General features: G+C 48.7%; 1 protein-coding gene across 2 annotated transcripts in view; it reads right to left on the bottom strand.

The window, feature by feature from the left end:
- Positions 1–18,119, bottom strand: part of SFXN5 (sideroflexin 5) — a 439,382-nt gene that overhangs the window by 219,612 nt on the left and 201,651 nt on the right. The gene's annotated exons all lie outside the window — the stretch shown is intronic.

Here is an 18,119-nt window from a genome sequence, read left to right as displayed (position 1 = left end):
CTGCCGGCGGCTGTCCCCGCTGGTCTCCCTGCGGCTCCCCCCCCCCCCCCCCTGCCTCCTCTGGGTCCCTCATCTCAATTCAACTTGAAAAAGTCAAATTGAGATGGGACAGAAAAGGGGTTGTCGGATCCATTTCCGACAAATGCATGTCGGAATGGATCCGACGCTAATTGAATATACCCGTTAATATTTAAAATGTAAGAGACACACATAAAATAGACTTTATAAACATCCAGTGACATAAGATCAATCAACAGCCTATCAATTTATTCTAGTGGCAAATTGTCAAAACAGTGATTACCCCAAAGTGCCCTTATAAATGTTTTGACAAGGGTGCCAGTATATAATCGTTTGTTTGTGTGATTGACAGTTCTATAATCCAATCATGTACCAATTATCAGCCATACAGCTTCCTATATAGGATAAAGGGCGCCGTAAGGCAACACACTATTAAGACTTGGCATTTACTAAACTTTATTAAAATGATTTCTCAAAGATTTAAAGTGCAGCAAATTATTACAAGTAATTGCCATAGTGATTAAGTAGGAAGAATTCGCATAAAAGCTTTCCGTTGTGGGGGGATTTATAATGACATCTATCCCACTATTAACTTCCCCATCATATATGTGTGGTCTGAGAGATCAACTTACATATAGGAAAGCCATTTATTCTGGCTTTTACCACACAGGTTATTTCCTATAATTATTACACGTATGTAAGTGTGAGCTTCAATAATCTAATCTACGTCATGCCATAATAATTAGAGTGGCGTAATGAAAATACACATATTCGGGAAGCGTGACTTATTTTCTATACAGGTAGGGCTCTACTAGGGTTGCCATCTCTTCCCTTTAATTCTGGACACATATGAATTACGCAGGTTCTGTAGCTGGCTGACTTCAAGAATCCATTTCACCTGGTTTAATCAGCCACAGAACCTGGGATCCACTGAAGCCGCTGGGTGAGGTGTTCAGGGCAGTGCCGATTAACGTGTATATAGGGGTCTATTAACTAAGCCTTGGAGAGAGATACAGAGGTGTATTCAATAACTGTTGGAAGCTGCCGTCTTGTCGGAAAGACGTCAGCTTCCGACAGAAATAGGTCGGAAAGGGGTTCCGACCTATTCAATAGGGGCTGATTTTTTCCGATCCGTGTGCTTCTGTCGGAAATGGGGCCAAATCCGACAGGTTTTGGCCCCCTTTCCGAAAAACTCAATCCGACTTGAAAACAAGTTGGATTGAGGTAAGAAGACGAGCGGTGCTGCGGTCGGCTGGGGAACAGAGATCGGCGGCCGGCGGGAGGAGCTGGCTGTGGGGGGAACATGTCTGCGGCAGCGGGGGGAGGTGCTGCAGGGAGAGAGGTGCCTGGCCGTCCCACGGCCAGGCACCTCTCTCCCTGTAGCGCCTCCCCCGCCGCTGCAGACATGTCTCCCTGCAACCAGCTCCTCCCGCTGGCTGCCGATCTCTGCTCCCCCCGTCGCCCAGCTTATCCCTGCCGCTGTCCCGCACACGCCCCGCTGACAATCCCCCTGCCGGCCGCCAACATCTGCACTGCCGGCAGCACAGGACCCTGTGTATGGCCAAATCAGACAATCGGATTTGGCCGTCCACTGAATAGGGGTTGTCGGATCCATTCCGACAACCGCATGTCAGAATGGATCAGACTCTTATTGAATATATCCCATAGTAGACGGAGATAGACTAAGATATTTACTAAGCCTTGGATGGAGATAAAGTACCAGCCAATCACTGCTATTTATAAACACAGCAAGTGACATGGCAGTGAGCAGCTGGTTGGTTGGCACTTTATCTCGCTCCACTTTAGCTCTCTCCAAGGCTTAGTGAGGTAGAATTTCTCTATAGTGACCCAGAGCATCACAAGCTGCGGGACTAAGGAAATATACATACAGGTCTAGGAGGAAACACTGGGAAATAAACGTGTGTTTTCTTCCAGCTAGAAAAGCGGATGCAGCATGGCCCGGTCTGTAATAAGCCGAAGTGTCAGCACACAGCACTTAGTAGCAGGGTCCAGAGGGCGGGAGGAGGCCCCCGGTGTCCTGATCCTGAGTGATTATGGGCAGTAACAGCAGCTTCACAAGCTGTCAAACACGCTCTCTCCGCGCACTGCTCACAATTATCGGGGAGAGGGAGCTGGGATTAAAAAACCCACAGGGGCTTTGTCACGTAGGAAACGGTGAAAAATAACCTGAGCGTATGTTGTGCAAGATGGCAGAGGATTCTATCAAATACATAAATACAGCCAGTTACTGTAACCGCTTCACTGCCGACGCAGAAATACAACTTCTTCTGACGCCCGTGAACACAAAATCCAACAACGTTACTTCAACAAAAAGGTAGATATCTTCAGGTCTCTCATTGAGAAGGATTCAGAGAGCCAAGCAAAAACCTGGTTTCCTCGCAGCTGAGCGACTGTTGGCGTTCTGTGACAATCGGCGGTCTGCGATTATCGGCAGAAGTCGCATTGCGAATGTGCCACCATGTTCTCACGCCAGCGGTCGTAGAGAGGATTTATTAGCAAAGTGATTGACAGACAGGGACTGTCTAAATTACAGGTGTCCCTTTTGTGTGTTTGATGGCCAAAGTGCGCCAAGAGATGTCCATGCCAGCAGAATTCCAGCATGAAGGTTCTTATTAGAGGACTAGACGTGACCATCTACCAACCGCATCAACAGACCACCACAGTGACCCTGAAGGATACCCGCCTTTGTGCCAGGCTGCCACAGTCCTAGTTAAACCGATGGGAATTCATCAGGGAAGTGGTTACTCAGTTACCGGTATATAGGGGGGTCCACTAGGTAGTGATAGAGCCTGTCTGACTACCATGATGGGGCCTCCTGAAAATTGGGAGAAGGATATCATAAGTCAATTTCTGTACATAAGCCCATGAAACATTATCCACCCTCACAGAATCTAGTTTCTCCCTTTCCCCTGATCAATGTGTGTGAGGATACACGACTTATGTTAAGCTCTTTTTGCCCACTCGGCCCAGCTGGTCTGCCTGAGGCTGCCTTATGTGTTACCCGAGGGCGCCTGTTGCCTTTGTTAGTCCAGGATCACTTAGCCAAAACAACTGGAAAGATACAAATGTACCTATATTATACATTAAAAATAATAAAAAAGATATATGTGTATTTATAAGTCACCCAGGAATACTACAAAATTGACAAAATTCAGGGGGGTGAACCACACAGCTAAATTAATACTCAACCATATATACCGCAAAGGGGCTGCAGTCGTCTCATGGTCCTCCTGCTTTTGACTGGTCCACCAAGTAGCAGAGTCCACAGAGTATTCGACATCCAAATACCAGTATAATCCAGGACCAGTATAACAGGAGTAGGAAAGCCCTAGTCAGTCTGTCCACAGGCGAATGCAGAATAGGAACCTGACAGCTGGCTTGGTCCCGTTCCCATGGTTATGTGACCTCGGTGGAGCTGAACCGCTGTGGACTGGGTACCTGCACTAACGAAGGAGGCCACTGGACCTCCAGGACTGCAGCAAGCAACCTGCGGAGAATGGCTCCAGGAAGCCTGGTTAGACTCATTGGAGAATATAGGTCCTCACGTCAGGTAATAAAGGTCCCTGGTCCTTCTCTCCGTTACCACCCTGGGTGTCGATTAGCTAGAGGTAGCACTACAGCTGACTGGCACTTTCGGCGGCAAAGGCCAGCGTAACTTCTCAGGGTGCCTCCGACTAACTGGGGGGGGCACCCCCGCTAAGCCCTGGTAAAAACAAGGAGCATCTCGCGCCATCTAGAGTACGCACCTTTGACATCATCCGCCTCACGGCTGATTCCGTTCTGCCTGTGGTGTGTGGTGCTGGATCATCCACAGAGTGTGTAATTCCAGAGGATCCGGACTATAAGTCGACATTCATTAGGTTGACCACATATGGTTGACTGACAAAAGGTCGACACTGTAAAAGGCCAAAAGGCTCATATGGTCGATACACATATGACAGACATGTTTTTTGGGGTGTTTTCATGTTTTTGGACTTTTTCCTTCCTTGACTATTCATGTCACAAATGATAACTTTTAGTGGCCTTGTGGCGAGCGAAGCGTTACCCCGTGCCGAAGCAAGGTGAGCAAAGCGATCCTGTCAGAAATGGTGGTCCAGATGAAAAAACTATCCAACTAACCCCAAAAATGCAAGAAAAAGTGTGTCGACCATTTTTGTGCTGACCTTTTGAAACCTGTCAACCTTTCCAGTGTCGACCTTTCATATGTTGACCTTTTATCACCCCACCCCCCCACTAGTGATTGATCCCCCCCATGCAGAGAGCAGCGGAGCGTGTGTCAGGGGGGACTGACTGATCAGTCACAGTGTGCTGGGAGAGGAATGAAAATTCCCCTCTCCACAGTGTGCTTCCCCGGAACATGCGCTCCAGAATGCCAGCCGCACCACTCTGGGGGATCCAGGGAGCCTTGTGCACAACGGATCTCCTTTTCTACAGAATGGGGGCGCACAGCGGGCAGCGCGTCGCATGTGATGCAACCTGGTCAGGTAATGTACTCCTGGCACCGGTCGCATCATATGCGACAATCCAGGCAAGTGGTTAAGTCACCTGAAGTAGTCACTCCTGGATCCCTTTCCTCCTCAGTAGTTTCCAGTGTTGTGCCGTTATTATTATTATTACATTTTATTTATAAGGCGTTTCGCAGCGCCGTACAAAGGACAGTACAGGGGACAAAACATTGCATTACAGTAAATAAATAACAGAAATAGAGTACAGGTAACAGAGCACCACACATTCTAAAGACATAATACAGCTAAGATGTAAGTATTGAGGGAGTGATCATCGTACTACTAGAGGCTGGTGGCCATAGATGGAGATGAGCCTTTACTAGCAGGATAAAGATGGTCGTTGAGTAGGGGAGAGCTGTGAGTGAAATGTGTTGAGACGAGGGCTTAGATAACAAGAGGAAAGAGGGCCCTGCTCTGAAGAGCTAACAATCTAATGGGGAGGGGCGACAGACAGATGACAAGAGGTGCAGGCAAGTGGGAGGTAGCCTGATGGCAGTATGCAAGCAAAGCTGAGATGTTCACGGCATGAGGCAGGGGGGTGGTACTATATTTAGCCTTTGGATTTTTGAGACCCAAGTGCATGATTTTGCATTTACTGGCATTAAACTGTAGTTGCCACTTTCTTGATCATTCCTCCAGCTCCTCAATCATTTGTTTCACCCTCCTGATGTGTCTACCCTATTGCATACTTTTGTGTCATCTGTAAAAAGGCAAGTGCACACCTGCAGCGAGATAAAAGACCTCACGGCATTATAAAAATATTGCGCTGGTGTGCGCTATTCTGGACAAAAAAGCAATAATAATATATATAAATATGTGTATACATTGCGATGTCTCCCTGGGAACATATATTCAGCGTGTGTCTAATAATACTGTACAGAATTATCACAATTAGGAGTAAACTGACAACTTCTGAGTGTGGATTTACAATGTCAATCAAACGTGTAGCATGTGACGTATTCTGCTTCTTAATCATTAATTTCCGCACTCCACCATCACGTCTCCCGGGGCTTCGTCATCTTATTAAGAAGTGAAGACAGGCCGATGTTGAGGAGACGAGGTGACTGGCTGGAGGCTGGAGCACTATTTTTAGCATTGGGATGGTAGCAACTACTGCAGTACGTTCCCCTGTCCACTACGGAGACTGTGCCACACATAAAGGGGCCATGCAGAATATGATATGCATATAGGAAACATATGTATCATGGGACGGGTCTACCGAGGTTCTACACCATTGCCCTCATTCCGAGTTGTTCGCTCGCTAGCTGCTTTTAGCAGCATTGCCCACGCTAGGCCGCCGCCCTCTGGGAGTGTATATTAGTTTAGCAGAATAGAGAACGAAAGATTAGCAGAACTGCTACTAAATAATTCCCTGCAGTTTCTGAGTAGCTCCAGACCTACTCCTAGACTGCGATCACCTCAGTCCGTTCAGTTCCTGGTTTGACGTCACAAACGCCCTGCGTTCAACCAGCCACTCCCCCATTTCTCCAGCCACCCCGCGTTTTTGCCTGGCACGCCTGCGTTTTTTAGCACACTCCCTGAAAACGGCCAGTTTCAGTCCAGAAACACCCACTTCCTGTCAATCACACTACGATCACTCGAGCGTTGAAAAAACGTTGCTCGAGCTTGTGTAAATCTACAAAATTTTGTGTGACAGTACTTAGCGCATGCGCGCTGCATACCATGCGCATTTTTGCAGTGTTTTCATTTGATCGCTGCACTGCGAAAATCGGCAGCGAGCGAACAACTCGGAATGACCACCCATATCCGGACATTGTTACCCCAAAAATAAAGATTCATTAACACAAACCTCCTGTTGAAACTAATCACAATTTTGGAACGGAAATGCAAATGAACAACGGTGCAATTTTGCAGCAAAAATTGATTGGAGGACCCGCGTCCGCTCCTAACTGAACCGATCCCAAAATGCTGCAAGAAGCAAATCAGGCCCACGCTCCTTAGTAATGTACTAGTGTCTGTCTCTCCTCCTCCGTTTTTCAAAAACTCCAGATTACATCGGGTTCTACACAGGAGCCTAGGATGCCTAACGGGGGATCCGACCCTGGGATAGGCCATTCATTGTGTTAACTGTGTGTGTGCGGCAGCCTGACGACGCCGGAGCGAGAAGCAAGAGAGGCCAAATGGTGTTAAATGACCACAAAAAGCTTAAAGGCTTAATAATAAAGACAAGCTGCAATTATGTGTCAGGGACGCGGCACCCAGCCTGATGAGCCGGATTACAGATGTGATATGGAGAGAGCTATGAGAGCTCCTTATCACATTAAGCATGATTGGCAGAAGAGCGGCTGCGTCCGCAGAGATGTTAGAGTGGGCAATGATTATATCAGATTACAGGGCTAATTGTATAGAAAACAACGCTATATCCACGTATTAATGGCGGCAGTGTGCTGGTGTTATCTGGGTGCCTTATTAAGGGATTAAAGGGTCAGTGCATGAAGAAATGAAAAATAAACATGTATGTGCCCTGACGTGAGACCCGGGGGGGGCAGAACACACGGCCCCTGTGATGGCTGCGGACAGGTGTCCTCGCTGTCGGCTTACGCTGTGCAGAACAGGGGAGGGCCGGCCATAGATCACAATGATGTACTCCCTCCGGCACAGTAATGGCCCCACCACAGCCTAATAATAGTACAATGTATGTACCGAGGAGAGACAACAGATGAATGTGCACTTACTGATCTGTAATATCTTGTACAGTCTTATGTCGCTAATAAGGACTGAACCGGTCACCAATCTTACAGCTTCCTGTACATGCAGGTATGTACACCTGATTTTCTGTATTAACCATCAGCCAGGTGACACCTACTTATTCTACATGCAGGTAAGTACACCTGAGTCTCTGTATTACCCATCAGCCGGGTAACACCTACTTACTGTACATGCAGGTATGTACACCTGAGTCTCTGTATTAACCATCAGCCAGGTGACACCTACTTATTCTACATGCAGGTAAGTACACCTGAGTCTCTGTATTATCCATCAGCCGGGTAACACCTACTTACTGTACATGCAGGTAGGTACACCTGACTCTCTGTATTACCCATCAGCCGGGTAACACCTACTTACTGTACATGCAGGTAGGTACACCTGACTCTCTGTATTACCCATCAGCCGGGTAACACCTACTTACTGTACATGCAGGTAGGTACACCTGACTCTCTGTATTACCCATCAGCCAGGTGACACCTACTTATTGTACATGCAGGTAGGTACACCTGACTCTCTGTATTACCCATCAGCCAGGTGACACCTACTTATTGTACATGCAGGTAGGTACACCTGACTCTCTGTATTACCCATCAGCCAGGTGACACCTCATTACTGTACATACAGGTAGGTACAGCTGAGTCTCTATTACCCATCATCCACGTGACACCTACTTACTATACATGCAGGTATGTACACCGATACTATATAAACACTACGGGCGCTCTTCACACCTGGCGTGCAATATTTTTATTATATGGAGTATTATCTCCAATCATATTTGTGTGAGTGGTTAAATACTGCATGGACAAAGGGCGTGCAATGGTTAAGGGGTTGAAGCCCCTTGCAACGACCTGAACAGCGCATGCAGGGCCTGATGAATTACCTAGTAGGTGCTGTGGTTGAGGGAGTGGCAGGTGCGGGGGAGACGCGGATGGGGCCCGGGGGTGCCGTGAGTGGAGGAGGGGCTGGTGTGGTGGTGCAGCGGGTGGGGGTCCGGAGCCACAGCGGGTGGGATAAGAGCGGTTGTGGGGGTGCAACGGGTGGGAGAGAGGCAGGTGCGGTGGTGCTGCGGGTGGGGATCCGGAGCCCCCGCGGGTGCTGGAGGGGGTGCCGCAGATGGGGCCCGGAGGTACTGCGAGTGGGGGAGGGGCGGGTAATGCTTCTCCTCCTGGAAGCAGCTAAGCTGCTGCCTCCCTTTGGCAGTGGCTCTCCCGGAGACTCGCACAGCGGCCAAGCAGCCAGTCACTATTGTTAGCGCCGATGTCCCAACGCGCCGCATTACAGGGAAGAAGATGCACTCAAACGACAGCTCCCAGCAGCCCTTAGCGCCGGAATGCTTCGGCGCTAAGGGCTGCTGGGAGCTGTAGTTTATTTAGTGCGTGTACTTCTCTGTAATGCGGCACGTTGGGACACCGGCGCTAACAATAGTGACTGGCTGGCAGAACTGACTGGCTCACTGAATCAATGTAAAAGGTGAGAGTGCTGTGCAGTGTCAGTGACACTGCACACCCACTGTACTGCACAGCACTGTTACCGTTTACATTGATTCAGCGTCCAGACATTACCCTCCGCGATATCACCCACTCTATCCGTTACATTAGCCATCTCGGGGCTTCCAGGCCGGCAGCCCAGGTGCTGTGTTGCGGTGTCAGGGCCTCTGGGGATCTGGGCGCGGCTGTGGCGGGGGGGCACTTCTGAGACATCACGCACAGAGGAGGCTCCGGGACTTAGAGAGTATGCGGCGCAGGGAGGGCCATGAAACCTTCCGCTGCGCCGCTTTCATACACATCTATGCTGGTGGCCGCAGCAGCTTTTGTTCCACCTGTGCCGCGGCTAGGGAGTGGGGATTGTTGATGCCGGAGGGGGCAGGCGGACTGGCAGCAGGACATATGGGGGTCATTCCGAGTTGTTTGCTCGCTAGCTACTTTTTGCAGCCGTGCGAACGCAAAGTCGCCGCCCACTGGTGAGTGTATATTTGTTGTGCAAGGGTGTGATCACATGTGCAGCCGAGCGGTACAAAAATAGTTTGTGCAGTTTCTGAGTAACACACACTGGGTGATTTTGAGCTGAAAGCAGGTCAATTTTGGCGTGTTGCGCTGCTTTCAGCTCAAAGCCGCCCAGTGTGTAGTGAGCGCTGATGCGCGCTCCCGCTTCATCGCTGGCGGCCGCCGTTCATCTACTGGCATTACCAGTAGATGAACGGCGGGGTGAAGCCGCTCACCCCCACTGACATCGCTGGGCAGGGGGGGGGAAATAGCTCAGTGTGTATGCACCTTTACTCTTCCCTTGCGATCACATCAGCCTGTCCGGTCCCGGAATTGACGTCAGACACCCGCCCTGCAAACGCTTGGACACGCCTGCATTTTTCCAAACACTCCCTGAAAAGGGTCAGTTGCCACCTACAAACGCCTTTTTCCTGTCAATCTCCCTGCGATCGGCTGTGCGAATGGATTCTTCGTTAAATCCATCGCACGGCAACGATCCTCTTTGTACCCGTACGACGCGCCCGCGCATTGCGGTGCATACGCATGTGCAGTAGTGACCTGATTGCTGCGCTGCGATAAACAGCAGTGTGCGATCAGGTCGGAATGACCCCCATAGGACGCTGCAGTAAAAGGATTTTTGCCCCCCTATATACAGCGCAGAGACTTGCTGCAGATGCAGTGGTATACCCTCCAGCTGGACCTTTTTGGCAGGTACAGGACCTTTGCTTATGGTCTGTACCGATTTTTGGCTCTCCAAACTTCCATTGAAAGTATAGGAAAAGGGGCGTGGCCACGTCCCTTTACCCGTAGCCAAATTTGTAGCGATTTTTATGTGTAAATTGTTGGAGGGTATGTTGCTGCAGATGCAGTGGGCCTATTTTGGGGTGTGGACCTGGAGCTGCAGCTCCATCAGCCCCATTGTTAATCCTGCTCTGGGAACACACAGCAGCCAAATGGCAGAGCCTCCCATTGGATGTAACCTGTGTGGGAGGGCATTTCTCGCCCAATCAGCTGTGGACTGGGTGTGATAGACCTGCTGCTAACCCAATGAGAGCTCCTAGCCAACGCCCAGCGTTATACACACACAGGCACAAAGTCACAGATCTGGGCTATTATATAGGAGATTTCTACCTGTACTGTAACTAGCATTCCTCACAATGACACAGGATGCTACATTTGTGCCCAGGGACACGGCTATTTGCATAATATCCCACAAGGACCTGCAAGTTTAGAAATAAAACGTTTATATAATAACACATTCAATACACATTCTCCATTTATGTTAGGGATACATAAGTGATATTGCCTGCAGTTCATATAGGAGTCCCCTCCTCTATGCACAGTAACCCCACTCTCTCTGGATAATGGGGAAGCTGCAAGTCCGGGCATGGTATGTGAGCCCATTACACAGCTGTAGGTCTCACTTGAAAAAAAAAACACTAAATGCCCCTGGATGGGTCCCTCCACACGCTCGGGAATAGCCCTACACTAGATGCAGATTCTCCGTCTGAGTATTGCCTTCATTGTGAGCAAAGCATCGTCTTCGTATGCAATCGCTTTTAGCAACAGCCCCACAAGATGTACCATCTCCGTGCATCTGCACAGCCACCTACCAGGCCACTTGAAGTCACTGACCAGCACTTTTCTAATACATTGCAGATACTGTGTGTCCGAATCAGTACTGCAACTCCGTGCACCAACAACTGGATCCACGCGTGGTGCACCAACACCGTTCCGCTGTGTCTCATATCAGCAGTCCGTGTAACTCAGAATCAGGCCCAAAGATTGCTAAGCTCTGCGCTGCTCCTTCCACAGAGTGTGAACACCTGCGCACACCTTTTCTTACTGAGAGTAATCCGCTTGGCGCCAGCCTGTTCTAACCGTGACTGCGCGGGTTCCTACCTACACTCCAGATACAAATCTGCAGGAGGTTAGCCAGCTTATAGCTAAAATGGTCTCTCCTATTCCTGTGGTGGGCAAATTAGAGTGTAAGCTCTGCTGGGGCGCTGAACAATGTTATAAATAAAAAAAAAACGCAAGCACGCACACATTTGCCACACGTAACAAAATCGGTCCCAAAATCCTCTCTCGGCTACCAATGCAAAACTGCACGGCATCTCAGTTTACTAATGGAGATAACGGATTTTATTGGAACATTCTCCGTAAAGTATATATTTTTTTAAAAAAGGACATTAAAAGAAAAAGTAATAAAATGGATAATACTAATAGCTAAAAGGTGCTTGTTATTGATAAACACCTGCACGGTCTTGTAGCCCCCGGGTGAAACCAGTCTTTTGTTCCCTGGCACAAACCTAATCTTGTACAACACATTTCCCTTTATACAGAATCCCGGCATGGGGCAGCCGTAAGCCCGGGGTCCAGTCTTCCGGTGTCATTTCCCTGCACAGTCTGGAGAGGTACTGGGTCATTCTTTAACTAAATACTGCCTGTCTTTTGTGTGATGCTCCTCTGGCGTGTAAGGCCAAAGACTTCATTAACTGATAGCTGCTGACAATTAGCTGTAAATCCCCTCCCAGTGAGAGCCTATTAGAGCAAGATGACCTGAAAACAAGTGCTATCACCCCCAGTGGTCTGCGCAGAGCTGGTATTAATTAAACAAGACCCTTCTGAGACAGCTGCCCACAGTGCACCAGGGCTGCACACAGAGAGGGACAAGGGGGGGTAAGGCACATGTGATTAAACGGGGTCAGGCTCCCCGGAATCTAAGCTTCTCTCTTGTCCTCATAAAGAGATAATATTTGTAGTGATTAACTAAAAATCTAGTTAACCTTTTGCCACAAATTATTTGTATTCCCACGGAATCCATGACCAATGGCTGTGACCTCTGCCGGGGCTGGGCTCTTAGAAGCTGGCTTTGATTACCAGCGCGTATAATGCTTTCAGTGTCTGTCACAGCTGCCGATCCTGGTTACCCGCCCAAATCTGACAACTACATGGATATTGGCTGGGTACAGCGATATATGGGAGAGCCAAGGCTTTACACTAGGGAGGAGACTGGCAGGAGTTAGGAGCCCGCCCGTAATGTTATGTCTATATGCCCATGGTACCAGTTACCTCCCCACCTGGCAAGCAGACACGGGAATGTGTGGAAGTGACCAGAGGGCTCTTCTTTTGTATGTGTCAGTATGTGCCTTGTCTTCTGTTGTTTATCAGTTATTTATTATTGGCGGTCATATTACCCAGCACTGCGTTTTATACTCGCGCATGAGCTCCCGACTGTACAGAGCTGACGCTACATAAACAAATGTTAAGAAATAATTCTGTCACTGATGTTTTTTCCATAACGGGGGTTGGCCTTTATTCTGCTATGTAAATTGCAAGCTCTGCTTGTTTACATGGCTTTTTTATTTGTATCTTTTTATTTTTTTATAAAACACACTTTATTGAAAGTTGCTATAAGCACTGAGAAATGAATACTGAATAACATGAGATCAACAGTCTACATGCATTCTAAAGACCAAAAGAAAAGCCCTAAAGGGGGCAATTTAATTCTTTTGCGCGGCCGTTCTCCTGTCTAAAGTGACGGGAGATTGCGGGGCTCAATTCAATTGGGTTTTTTTTCACGCTGATCGGAGAGGTCAGGTTTAGCCGCGTAAAAGCGTCTAAACCCGACCAAATGAATGGGTGCGACGTGAAAAAACCCGTTTGAGCACTCAAATGGGTCACTTTACCCGCATTTCAGCTCACCCCCCCCCCCCCTTTCTCCCCAGGGGGAGGTGCAAGCCGAAATGCTAGCGCAGCAGCCGATCGCGCCTGCACGGAGCTACAATTGAATAGTTTAATTTGGCACCATCTGCTGGCTGCCGGCCAAAATTACAATTGAATTCCCCCCTAAATGTTAAAAAAAAATGTACAAAAATAAATGGACTTTTTAGTTTTCCAAGGGGCAACTGAAATAGCTACAATTTGTCATATATGAAATGAATCAGCACATTCTCCTTGTGCGTCCTAGTTGTACTGCATTGCAATTAAGATGCAATTTCAGCAAAAAAGTCGCCAAACGCCAGAAGATTCTCGCCCCGACCTAGCGTGCCAAGAGGAGGCGTTTGGCATGACTGCAGCAGAGATGTATGAGGACATATCTGTACAGCAATGATTTCTGATACGCCATGCTCTGGAAAGGCATACAAGTTGTTATATAATCCCTCCCTCCCATTCCCCTCGTGCTTACCTATATAACATCACCGTGCCGCAGTAAATCGCTACTATGGTGCTAAAGAAAGTGATACTCGGATAGTGTCTGCGCTCCGGCCGTCATATACCAAGTAGCTATTAGGATTCAAATATTTTTCCATTGCAACCAAGAAAAGTTTCTTTCCATCTAGCAGGCTTGGCAGGCTCTGATATGGACGTGTAATTGCTCTGCGGCCAGGCTCGCTCTCAGCCCCATCACACATGGAATGCCAGCCACCCGGAGCCTGCTGCTTGTATTCAGATGCTTTGACAGGCGCGTTACCGGAGGTAGGAGGTGAAAGTGTAAGCTATTCTCACAAAGCTGGTAGGATTGCTTGGCAGCATATTCTTAGCTGCGTATTACGAAACACTCCTCGAAGATTTCTAATGAAACATATAAAATACATCAACTGAAAACATGACTATTATCACTAAACAATGCATCGGGGTTCCAGCCTGAACAGCGAATAAAAAGGTGCCAAGATTCCAGCTTTAAGGACACGGCTATTTTAATCTCCTGCAACGTAAGAGGCAGGATTCTAGATACGTTGATAGCAATTTAAACTCTAACATAGGGAAAGACTTCGATGGGGCGAGAATTCAGAAGCACGGAACAGCCGAGGCGCAGGGCGTGACACGCTCTGATGTGCCTAGATTTCCACCAAAGTTCCTGGGCAAGAGTTGGACAATCGAACTGCCAATATCGATGTTACAAATCGGTAACCCTCCGTTGCCGCCGGCCTGCTGATGACCCGAACGGCAACCACCCTTCAATGTAGCCATCATCATCTGCCCATCAATGGCAGGTAACCAAGCATCAGCTGGAAAGCACTGATGTTTGGAAAGACCATGATCAATGTCTAGCCCCTAGCAATCCCCTAGTTAAATGCTATAAACGCCATGGCATGGGAGTCCGACCGCTGCGGCTTCAGGTCGCACATATAGGCGCTGTTACTATATCATCGCGTGATCCGGTCCTTCTAACAGACAGCAAATGTGGAAAACCTCAAGGATGTCGCCAATGTCATCTCTTTCCATGATTTGAAACCAATTCAATAAAAGATAAAAGACATAGTGTAAAACTATTCCTAGCTTGAGTGTAGTATGGTATGCTGGCGGCCAGGCTCCCGGCGACCAGCATACCGGCGCTGGGAACCCGACCGCCGGCATACCGATAGCGTGGCGAGTGCAAATGAGCCCCTTGCAGGCTCGTTGCGCTCGCCACGCTGCAGGCACGGTGGCGCGCTACGCACGCCACGCTATTTATTCTCCCTCCAGGGGGGTCGTGGACCCCCACGAGGGAGAAAAAGTGTCGGTATGTCGGCTGTCGGGATTCCGGCGCCGGTATACTGTGCGTCGGGATCCCGACAGCCGGCAAACTGAAGACCACCCCCTAGCACTAATATGTGGGAACCTGTCTAAAGAAACAGGAGCCTGGAATACAGTGCGGCTGCACCTCTGCACCCATGCGGATCAGGGGAACATCCCGCCATCACTCAACCACTCATCAATTTGTTGATTGGTTTCTGAGCTAAAATGAAAAAACATCCGAAATTACAGTGGCCGGGGATCTACAGAGAGAAACAGGAATGGACAGATTAGACACACGGGATGGGTACTTACAGCAGAATCCCGATGGCCAGAGTCCTGATACATCCGGTAAGTAATGTTCTCCTTACCCTTACCCCTACCACACCCCCTCCTGCAGCCTAACATTAATCTCCCGCTCGCAGCCTAAACCCCACCCCCCCAAGGGCCTGACCTCTAACCACTCCCACCCTGCAGTCTAATCCTACCCCTCCCACTAGTGCCTAACCCTAACCCCAATCCCTGCATTCATCTCTGAGATGTGTCGGGATTCTGGGTGTTGGAATCCTAAATGTATTGTATGGAACTTTAATATGGAGAAGAAAGACAAAGGAGAATGTGACCGGTTGGAGACCTCTGAACATCTAGGGTGGCACACCATGGGTGGCTGATGTACCACCCTACTGGCAGTCCGTGGGGAGGGGTAGCGGAAGTGTTCCTGGCCGCACTGTATAGGTGGGTAGCTGTGCGGAGCAGGACAAAAATGACTTGTGGATCAGGTTTATTAAAATTAGCTAAAAAAGTTGAAGGGGGACAATCCGGTCTACTCTGCAATAAGACTTGATTTTGGCACCAAAGGGCAGAGGAGAGAGATAAAGTGGAAAGAGATAAACTAACAACCAACCAGCTCCTGTCATTTTTCAAACACTGTCAGGTAGGAGCTGATTGATTGCTACTTTACCTCTCTCCACTCTAACACTTTCCAAGCTTTGATAAATCTGACCCTAGCAGGATGTAATGGAGTCCGAGATAGCTGGAGGTGCGGGTTGCCGGCCGATCGCGGCCGTTTTTTAAAGGGGAAGTCACTTACAGGGCAAAACCATGCCAAAAAACATCCAAGATCGTCTGGCATCCCGGCGCAAGTCTGAGCTGGCGTACATTAAATTGGACAAGCTACACTATTGCAGAAGAGAAGTCAAGTTCTAGGTACACTTTGGCCAATGTAAAACACAGGGCATTGCAGCAGGTAGGACAGCCCCGATGACCCCTCACTATCATGATTCATTTCCACTATGAATGAGGCTAGAGAATGGAGAGCAAGCGGGCAACTAGAACTGCAAACCGTGTAGATGCACCAGCGCAAAGGAAAATCTGCAGTGCCCATACAGTGTAAGGTTTACCTTTATTTATTTAGTTGGGCAGAGCCCATAGTACTGAATAGGATGTCCTAGGAGCAAGACTTGCAGAACATGATTCTTGTGTATTCCTACAGAGAGATCATTACGTCCCAGGTTACGTGGGCTGGACAAGGTCACGTGACTGAGCCACGCTGCAGCATCCCCCGAGCAGACCGTCCAGATACACATACAGACTGCAGTACTGAACAATAGCTATTGAGAGATTTCTGCAGAAAACAGTCAGAGCGGAGTCCAATTAGCCGGCAATAACTTTCCAATTAGTAATAATTATTTCTCAATTTGCTGAGATGCTGGAGAATGGCCAATGGCCATATTGATTCTCTGCCTAATGAGCCAATGTTTGTGTTCACTTCCCCAGTATATTCTGACATGCATTTATTTATTTCTATAATAAAGATCACTCTTTCTAACCCGCCATTAACAAACGTCTTCCTTGTCTCTTTCTCACCCAGAATCCTCGGCCGGTACCTTAGCAGCGGTATAATTGAGAAGTCACAGTAAACACTGCGGGGGAGGGGGGGGGGGATCAAACCTCGGAGAGGGATAAAGTGGCAAGAGATAAAGTACCAACTATTCAGCTCATGTCAGTTCGGGCATTTTTACCCAATTATTTCCTGCCACAAATTTTCTGCACAACCATCTATCAGTGGTGGTCATTCCGAGTTGTTCGCTCGTTGCCGTTTTTCGCAACGCAACAATTAGGTGGAAAATGCGCATGCGCATGGTACGCAGCGCGCATGCGCTAAGTAATTTAACACAAAACTTTGGATATTTACACAAGCTCGAGCAACGTTTTTTCAACGCTCGAGTGATCGTAGTGTGATTGACAGGAAGTGGGTGTTTCTGGGCGGAAACGGGCCGTTTTCAGGGAGTGTGCTAAAAAACGCAGGCGTGCCAGGTAAAAACGCAGGAGTGGCTGGCAGAACGCAGGGCGTGTTTGTGACGTCAAACCAGGAACTGAACGGACTGAGGTGATCGCAGTCTAGGAGTAGGTCTGGAGCTACTCAGAAACTGCAAGGAATTATTTAGTAGCAGTTCTGCTAATCTTTCGTTCGCTATTCTGCTAAACTAAGATACACTCCCAGAGGGCGGCGGCCTAGCGTGTGCAATGCTGCTAAAAGCAGCTAGCGAGCGAACAACTCGGAATGAGGGCCAATGTCCTGTACTGTACAATGCAGCTCTGCTAATACACAGATAACGCGGCTAATGTAGGAATAGCAGAGCTTCCTCAGCCAATCAGAGAGCTGCGTGATAACACGCTGTGGCCAGGTGTGCAAAGTCACGGTAACTAATTATACGAAGCTCAGCGTTACTTTCTATGGGACCAGCCACATCGATTGCTGGCTGCTAGACAGCAACCAGACACGGCAGCAGGAAAATGTGTAGTTAGCTACGACATAACTGGCTCACATCTATTACTCTCCTGGAGATAAGGACCAGCGGGGGGCGCCATGAGAAATGACGGGTGCATCCAGATACAATGAGTTCCGGATCATCCACCTAGAACAGGGTTTGCCATCAGCGCTCTGTAGAACGCGTGCGACAAATCGCTAAGTGACGTGAACCCTACATCGCACACCGATTCTACATGATGAGCTGAACGGGAAACAGATGTAAGGCGCATCTGTAACTGGGGTTGTATTTACTAAGTCTTGGATGGAGATAAAGTGGACGGAGATAAAAGGTTGGGTTTGAAAAATGACAATTTGGAGCTGATTGGCTGGTACTTGAGCTCCGTCCCCTTTATATCCATTCAAGGCTTAGTAAATAGACCCCCAATGTCATTACAACAAGACAGCGAGCAGCACAACACGGATGCTAGCTCTAGACCCTATATCGGCAACCTACGGCAACCAAGCCATGCAAGGACTTGTAGTCCCACAACATCTGCAGAGCCGCAGGCCGCCTGTCCTAGGCTCTCAGCAGAAACACAGCACAAG

The sequence above is a fragment of the Pseudophryne corroboree genome, chromosome 1, assembly GCF_028390025.1.
Source record: "Pseudophryne corroboree isolate aPseCor3 chromosome 1, aPseCor3.hap2, whole genome shotgun sequence".
Lineage (NCBI taxonomy): Eukaryota > Metazoa > Chordata > Amphibia > Anura > Myobatrachidae > Pseudophryne > Pseudophryne corroboree.
Note: the sequence above shows the minus strand (reverse complement) of the source record. Positions and strands in the feature narration are given on the sequence as shown.